The sequence below is a fragment of the Canis lupus genome, chromosome 17 (assembly GCF_011100685.1).
Source record: "Canis lupus familiaris isolate Mischka breed German Shepherd chromosome 17, alternate assembly UU_Cfam_GSD_1.0, whole genome shotgun sequence".
In the NCBI taxonomy this organism is placed as follows: Eukaryota; Metazoa; Chordata; class Mammalia; order Carnivora; family Canidae; genus Canis; species Canis lupus.
Genome location: NC_049238.1, coordinates 24521718 through 24530774, shown reverse-complemented (window position 1 = coordinate 24530774; position 9057 = coordinate 24521718).

Genomic DNA, 9057 nt, shown 5'->3' with positions numbered 1-9057 from the left:
TAGACATCACAAAGACTGGCTTTCTCTAAGATATGGAAGTCATTGAGGGGTGAAATACAGGAGCGTACTCCAACTCTGACTGAAGAGGGGTAAAGGGAAAAGCAGGAGGTCAGGAGGATATTGCAATAGTTCAGGCTAGGACAGAGTCATAGTCCCATTTAAAAATCAGGAAATTGAAACTCAGCGAGTTCCTGTCTGGCCCGTAATCACACAGCTAATAAGCAACTGCACTGGAATTTGAATCCAGAACCATCTGATTCCAAACCCAGTGTTCTTATGCCCAGAAGAGAAAAATGGGCTCAGTGATATAGTGAGAGTTTCTCATAATACTAGTGTCCTCATACATGGGGAATTCTTACCTCTGCCCCATTTTGTGCCCCTCTCCCACCCCCTACTCTCTTCTTCCAACTCTCCTGCCTCCATGAAGCCTCTCTGTGAAAATGTGGCTCGTGTGGGCATTCACCAGTGCTACAAATGCCATCTGACATCCTAATGTTGGTTTAAATGTTTCCCCAACACTTAAACGCCCAGGGTGGCAAGTGACAACATTCTAGTTTAGGCTAGAGAAACTGAGGCATTGCTAAATTGAGAAAGCACCCCAAAGTCATGCAGCAGGTTGGAGGTAGAGCCTCTGCTATTCCTCCTTCTTGTCTTTTTAGCATCTCCTGCCTCCTGGTCTAGACACTGGGTGCTGAATGTAGGCAGTACTCTGTCCCCGGTGGCTCAGTTCCCAAAAGGATGCCGGTGCGCCTTGGCAAGGGTGAGCACCACAGCAATCCAACAAAGCTATGGTGAATAATTGCTATTTCCTTGCACAACATCCATCAGGAGACAAGCCCTGGCATTTATCTAGCAGCAAGTGATCGTTATCTGGTGGCAATGTTCTTCCCACTGACAATATCTTCTAAATAAGGGTCAGCCATCCAGCGGTCTGTCTGTGGCTGATTTCTTCCTGTGAAATAAACCACATTCAAACCAAGGCAGTGGGGGCCCTGAGGCTGGGGAGCAGGGGAGAGAAGGCGGTCAGGGAAGGTGGTTCTTCAACAGTTGAGACAAAGAAACTGGCCTAAGCTTTTGATTCCGACAAATATATGTTGAATGAATGTTTGGAAGACAGAAGACAATACCAGGGAGAATCTTCATTTCCACTTTAGCCAACCATCATATATAAATGTAACAGAGCATCCAGTAAGTTGCCCAGATGGTGAAGCTCTGGGTGTAAGGAAGGTGAAAAAAAAAAAAAAAAAGGCCCTTGTGGCTTTTGATCTCTGTTGCTTTTCTTCCTGTCATCAAACCAGGATCTGGTTTGAGTCACAGAGCTCAGAACGACCTGTCATTGAACTGTGGACTTGGCGTCAGAAGACTTAAGTCCAGACCCCACCAATTCCTGGATCCTGGATCTAAACTTCCCTGAGCCTTGATTTGCTCATCTACCTGATGAGAATGGGAATGACCCCTTTCTCACAGGGCTGTTGTAAGGATTACAGGAGATAATAATACATAAGAAATGCTATGTTGACTATAAGATGCTCTACATGTAAGCTACTACTGCCTGGTTCAGGTCTAGCAGTTTTGTTGAGGTTGTTGACATGGTTTGCCCTGAACTGCCTCCGAGCCTTGCTGCCTTGAAGGCTAGCCTTCTTTCTGTTGTTCTATCTCTTATGCTCTTAGATTGATATACAGTTCAAATAATGAGCCCATCAACTAATAGAGAGCCCTATCTAATCAGATGCTACAGGGATTCAGGAGAAATATGTGATTTAGTCTGTGTACCTTCATGGGATTTATAAGGTTCACATTTGGACAAATTGAGCCCAGTAGAAGCCAAGGTACAATTAAGAATATCTCTGTAGTGGATCATATTTATGAAGAGCCCAACATGTGCTAAACAGTGCCAGGTGCTTCCACATCATCATATTATTTAATATTACATTCTGAGTACAGAGTGCCCTCATTTTACAGATGAAAAAACTGAAATTTGGAGAGCCAAGTGATCCACCCAAGACCAACCCAATGACAAGATAGTGATGAGGGCCATATCTCTTTATTCCCAAGTCCAGAATTCTCTCCCTAGCCTCAACTAGAGTATAATCTGGTGCTTTTAAAAAAAAATTATTTATTTATTCATGAGATACACAGAGAGAGGGAAAGAGAGGCAGAGACACAGACAAAGGGAGAAGCAGGCTCCATGCAGGGAGCCTGATGTGGAACTTGATCCCTGGACTCCAGGATCACGCCCTGAGCCAAAGGCAGGCGCTAAAATGCTGAGCCACCAGGGATCCCCTAATCTGATGCTTTGATGCATCTCTAAGGAGAAACAAATTCCAGGCAGTTGAGGCTCTGGGAGGCTCCTGCACATGGATACTGTCCCATCTCTGGAGACCTTGCCTCCATAGTGTAGTAGGACGAGTAATCTCCTCTTGAGGGATTTGGATATTTAAAACGCCAGGGATAAATGCAAATCAAAACCACACGGAGATACCATTTCACATTCATTATCATGGTTATTGTTTTGTTTTCGTTTTTGTTTTTTTTTTTTTTTTTAAGCGTAAAATAACAAGCACAAGTGAGAATGTGAAAGAATTAGAACTCTCATTCATTGCTGGTGGAAATGTAAAATGGTGCAGCCGCTGTGGAAAACAGTATGGCAGTTTCTCAAAAAGTTAAACATAGAATTATGACATGATCCAATGATTCCACTTCTGGATACAACCCAAAGCATTAAAAGAGAACTGAAACATGTATTTGTATACCCATGTTTACAGTAGTATTATTCATAATAGACAAAATGCAGAAACAACCCAAGTATCCATCAATGGATGAATGGATAAACAAATATGGCTTAGCCATACAATGCAATATTATTCAGCCTTAAAAATGAAGGAGATTTGGACACATGTTACAACATGGATGCACCTTGAGGACATTGTGCTAAGTGAAATAAGCCAGATACAAAGGACAAATACTATATGATTCCACTTATTTGAAGTACCTAGGTTCATCAAATTCACAGAGACAGAAAGTAGAATGGAGGTTCCCCCAGATTGAGGGGAGGGGGCAATGGAAGTTATTGTTTAACGGGGAGAGAGCTCTATTTAGTATGATGAGAAAGTTCTGGAAATGGATAGTTGTAATGGTTGCACAACATCGTGAATATACTTAATGTCATTGACTTGTACACTTAAAGTGGTTAAAATGGTAAATATTATGTTATGTATATTTTACTACAATAACAAAAAGCCCTCAGGGACAAATTCTTCAGTTGAAGGAGAGGAATGTTATGCTACCAAGTTCTGTTCGCTAGTGAGTCCAGGACAATCATAATGTTTGTTTGGAAATCATTAACTGCTTATCAAAGAAGGGGCAGCCAAAAACACTCAAGAGGTGACAAGAGAAGAGAAATAGCTCTACAATGTCAGCATAAGTCAAGAGGAAATAAGGATTTGATTTACAAAAACTGTTTTTCTGAGACTTTCTTCAGAGCCCACCTATTGTCCAACACAAACACCCTGCATCAGCATTCAGAGGAGCTAGAAGAAAATCCAGTGGAATCTGACCACAGGTCCCTTTAAGTCATTCAAAGATGAACATTTATGCCACATGTTTCTTGGGCTTTTAAAAGGCAATGTTCTGTGCTGATGGTCCCCCCGGCTGTATAGATAATTGTAAAACAAACTCCATATTCCACTGACACCCTTTCTAATTACATCTCACCTTCATTAGGCTATTAAAGTGATAGATGGTGGCAATTACATTGAATCCCACTGAAAACTCTCTATCTGTGACGCGCAGTGACGAGAACATGAGTTATTTACCCAGAAGCCAGGAAGAACTTGGCTGCCTTGGCCACACTGGGGAAAGAGAAACCCCATGCGGCCATTAGCAGCATATGGATTCCAGGAGCAATGTCAGGAGGCTGGGTGGCGAGTACACAGTTGGCGTTCACTTTTCTACAGACCTCACCATATGCTTAGATGGAAAATAGAAACTATTATCAGGTGTTATAGAGTTACTTACAAACAATTTGAATATACTCAGAAGAGAGCCTGCAAAATACTTAATTACTCCTAGCCAATCTATGTAGGGAATAGTTACTGAAGCAACTGAAGCAACCAAAGAAGTTGAACCTAGAGAGAAGACGCAAGAGTGAGGTTGGGGGGTGGCTATCTCTAGACATTCTAACATTAATTAGTTTTGTTACATCTACATGACCCAAGAAGGACAAGTCCACTAGTGCAAATAACAGAACACCCTACTCTAATTTTAAATAACTAGAACATTTACTAGTTGACATAGCTTGGAGGACCAGAGGTAGATGGGCTTCAGGTCTGGTTGATTCAGGGGCTCAATGATACAGTCTAGGTCTCAGATTCTTTTCATTCCTCCACTCTGCTACCCACAGTGCCAGCCTTATCCTACACTGGTTGCTGTAGAATGCTTGTGATGGCCACCAGTAGCAATAAGGGCTACATGCTCTCTTGATCACCTCCAGTAAGAAAGCAAGATCTGACCTCCCATAATTCTCAGAAAAATTAGGTAAACCAATAGCTCTCAGCAAACATTCCTGGTCACATCTCACTGGCTGAAATGGGGTCACACCCTCATTTCTTTTCTTTTTAATAATAAATTTATTTTTTATTGGTGTTCAATTTGCCAACATACAGAATAACACCCAGTGCTCATCCCGTCAAGTGCCCCCCTCAGTGCCCGCCACCCAGTCACCCCCACCCCCGCCCTCCTCCCCTTCCACCACCCCTAGTTCGTTTCCCAGAGTTAGGAGTCTTTATGTTCTGTCTCCCTTTCTGATATTTCCCACTCATTTCTTCTCCCTTCCCTTCTATTCCCTTTCACTATTATTTATATTTCCCAAATGAATGAGACCATATAATGTTTGTCCTTCTCCGATTGACTCATTTCCCTCAGCATAATACCCTCCAGTTCCATCCACGTTGAAGCAAATGGTGGGTATTTGTCATTTCTCATGGCTGAGTAATATTCCATTGTATACATAAACCACATCTTCTTTATCCATTCATCTTTCAATGGGCACCGAGGCTCCTTCCACAGTTTGGCTATTGTGGACATTGCTGCTAGAAACATCGGGGTGCAGGTGTCCTGGCGTTTCATTGCATCTGTATCTTTGGGGTAAATCCCCAACAGTGCAATTGCTGGGTCGTAGGGCAGGTCTATATTTAACTCTTTGAGGAACCTCCACACAGTTTTCCAGAGTGGCTGCACCAGTTCACATTCCCACCAACAGTGTAAGAGGGTTCCCTTTTCTCCGCATCCTCTCCAACATTTGTGGTTTCCTGCCTTGTTAATTTTCCCCATTCTCACTGCACACCCTCATTTCTAAAGTAATCATTGTAGTATGGGAGATGGGATGACTTTGGTCAGATGATCGTGTCCTAACCTGGAGCTGTTGCAGGGAAAAACAAGGACCAATAGTTAGAAGCAGTTGACTCATTAGAAAGAAGAGCTTCTAGCGTGGGGGTGAGGCTGGGGGTGCAAATATGCTGCATCCATTCCACAGCTGCCCCTTCAATACCAATGAAAAACAGTTTATTTATCTACCATCTACCACTGAGCCTGGACAGCCTCTACATCCACCTTTACTTGGTCCTCCAAGCAGTCACTAACAATAAGTTAGGGACAGCTCTCAAAAGTTGTTCTATTAGCTAGGCCAGCCTAAAGATGGAATGGGCTAACATAGGAGGGAGTGAGATCTTGGTCACTGGTGGTGTCTAAGCATGGACTATGTGACCTGTGTGCAGAGGTGTTGCTATGGGGATTTGATCGTAGGTGAAAGTTGGAGCCCGACTGTCCCTAGGAGTCCATGGTTACAGATGGCTGGGGAAGGAAGCTGGAGCATTGGGGTAGGTTTCAGATTAGTAATAGAGGAAAGATTTGAGTGCCTCATCCTTGCTTTTTGGCTTCTTCTCCATGGTCCTCAAGCTTCAGATTCCTTACATAGAATAGTACCCAAGCCATTGGCAGTTTTTCTCCAGAGGTCCCTTCCTAGTCACAAAATGCCAATATCTGCCTGGGGCTTAATTTGTGTGCAACTAATGCACTCACCTGAGAGGTTGATTGCCTCACCCAAGATCATGCAGCTGAGTGAATGGTAGGGCTGAGATGGGACCTTGGGTCTCCTCTCCTCTTGCCCAGAACACTCTTCTGGAAGCACCAGCTGTGGAGCTGAGGGGTCCTCATTTGGTCTACACATGAGAGAAGCAGAAAGGACCAGATGGGCCTTACCACTTGAAGGGTGGTCCCCATGGTCCATGCTGGCTCCTGCAGGAGGCTACATACCGGTAACGTAAGTGTGACAGGTCTCCTAACACTATCTGGGCTTCACTGCCTCCAACCACCTCCTCACCTATGTCCTGTAAATAGGAAATGCTAGTATGACTAAGACGGCACCATGTGATGTGAAGGCAATCCCTCCAGCTTCTCCCTCCAGAGTAGATTTTCCGGGTTCATCTGAGCAGGGTGGGAGTCCCTGTGGCTATGTCTTTCCATTGGTTCCTGCAGTCTGTAACCTCACTGGGCGAGCAGTGGGAGGGGTGGGTAGAGAGTTTAAAGTCCCGCCTTGCCCAGACACAGAGCTTCTGTATCCCTGCTCTGTCTCTCCTTTAAGCCATTTTCATCTTGCAAAAATTGTAAAAGACCAGAAAAATGTGAGAGGAAAACCAGAAAGGAGTTCTCTGGAAGGAGCTCTTTGTCCCCATTGGCTAGTTGCGTGTTGAGCCCCTCTGGGTAGTAAACTCCATGGAAGGCACTGAATGCACAGTATCTGAGAATTTCTTGCTGGCAGTGCTGTGACACCCTAGTATATTTCAATCAGGTCTGAGGGATGCTGCTAGAAATTCAGTGGAACCTGTTTTCATGTTCATAGTCTGTAGCACAGTACCTAACCTTAGTAGGCATTAAAAAATAATTAGCTAACAGACTGAATGAATGATGAAGACCATTTTATAGATGAGAAAACCAAGGCATGTGATCCCTAGTTGATAGGCCAAGGCAGCAAAGGAGTTTTGGCAGAGCTGGGACTACAGCCAGGTCTTCTGCCTCCTGGTCTGGTTGAGGGCAAGACTAGACCATCTCTCATATCCCTCTGTGCCCTCTAATATATGGGGACTCAGCAAATTCCTCTCTAGACCAGTGCGATGAAGTAGAACTCTTCCTGCAGCGATAGACATACTCTAGAGCTGTGCTGGTACAGTAGCCACTGGCCACATGTGGCTTTGGAACACGTAGAATGTGGCTGGTGTGACTGAGGAGCTGAATTTTTACCTCCTGTGGCTAGTGGCTAGCATGTGGGAAGGCACAGCTCTAGCATTCTCCCTCCCCCAAGGCCCAGCACCACAGCCTCTGCCAGACATTGATGCAGTGGAAGTTTGCAGTTGGCAATGGCACTTAGAGAAACTTCCCCTATCCCTTGGCAAAACCCACCAACCCCTCCCCTCCAGATGCACCCGTCATTCTTCAGTAGCTGTGCTTCTATCTACAGAAGGGAGATGAAAACAAAATTGGGAGAGTTGAAGCAGAAAGACTATTGATTTTTAATCCTTTTTATCATCCAAGAATTTCAAGGTGTATTCTTCATGTCATTCCATTCCTCACCTGGGAGCTGGGAGAAACTGACCCGGAAGACGTGGATGGCGCCAAGTCATGTGAATTAAACACACTTTAAAGGAAACCTCTCTGGTCAACATCACTTTTTCTTAGCAAAACATGTGGCTCTTTACTACTATCTCCTGTTGGGCTCTTGCCAGGAGGGGATTTTTTTTTTCTAGATAGATTAAACCATGAATCCATTAACCACTGATTTAATTTCTGGGCCCTCGTTCTTCTAAATTGTTATCATGTCACATAATAGATCCATGGCACATCTGAACTGGAAGACAATTCAGGCAATCTCCAGTCTGTAAAATTAATGAGGATAGGACAGTCACTGCTTATCCAAGCTTGTGCAATCACTAGACTGTGTTCTCTACACCATCATTGTAGTCATCACCATGATCCTCTGGGCTATGTAAAAATTTCCCCCATTTCACAGGTAGGTGAGTAGCCGAGCTAGAATTTACCTGGTAGTCTGGCTAGCTCCGAGGCTGGGACTCTTCCTCTGTACCCTAAGCTTTCCAATCATTCAGTAGATAAGGACCCAGAGACCCAGAGAACTGTAATCACCCAGCAGTCAGGGCCTGACCCCCTGACTTTGTGATCCATTCAGTTGTAACCTTCAACCTCAGGTATACAGCCCCACACCCAGCTTGCACGTACTGCCCTTCATTTCTCTTTAGCAACACCCTTTTACCAAGAAAAAAAGGTCAAAGTACCTAGAGGTATTATTCAAGGCCCTCCACTATTTGGTCCCACTCACCCCTGCAACGGCGCCCATTGCCACTCAGGGGAAGTGTCTGAGCAAGCCCAATGTGTACACTCCATCAACACTTTCAGAACCAAGCTTTTTCTCTTGCCACATTAAAAAAATTAAAAACAAATTACATACCTATATACTGACAAAGATGTTTTGGCATTAAAAATGTTTATTATGGCAATGTGCATTACAGTGAAAAGTGCAAAGTGAAAACAGCATACATGGTCAACCACAACAGAAATGTTAAGAACAGAGTCATTCAATTCTGTAGATTAATACAAAGCCACCAAAATGGAAGTAGGAGCCCACGACGAGGGAGCATTCGGCTGCCCACACTGGAAAGACCCGAAGGAGAATAGATGGGATCTCTCTGAGGCCTTGTGGACATATATGGCATTGTGCAAAACCAGAACTAGCTGAACTGGACCCCATAGTAATAATAATAAAAATAGTGATAATGTGGGTTAATCAACTTCGCATTAATTTCTAAGTTCAAGTTTCCAATGCTTGTCAGCTCTTCCTTGAAGCAATCCCTTGGGTGTTGGGAGACAAAAGCTGGGAGACAAAAGTTACAATGGACTTGGAGTCCAAAACCATTAGTCCAAGGCTCAGTAGGGTCACTGAGACCTCAGTGTGTCCATCTGTAAAATGGATTGGATTCTATCCACTATAGG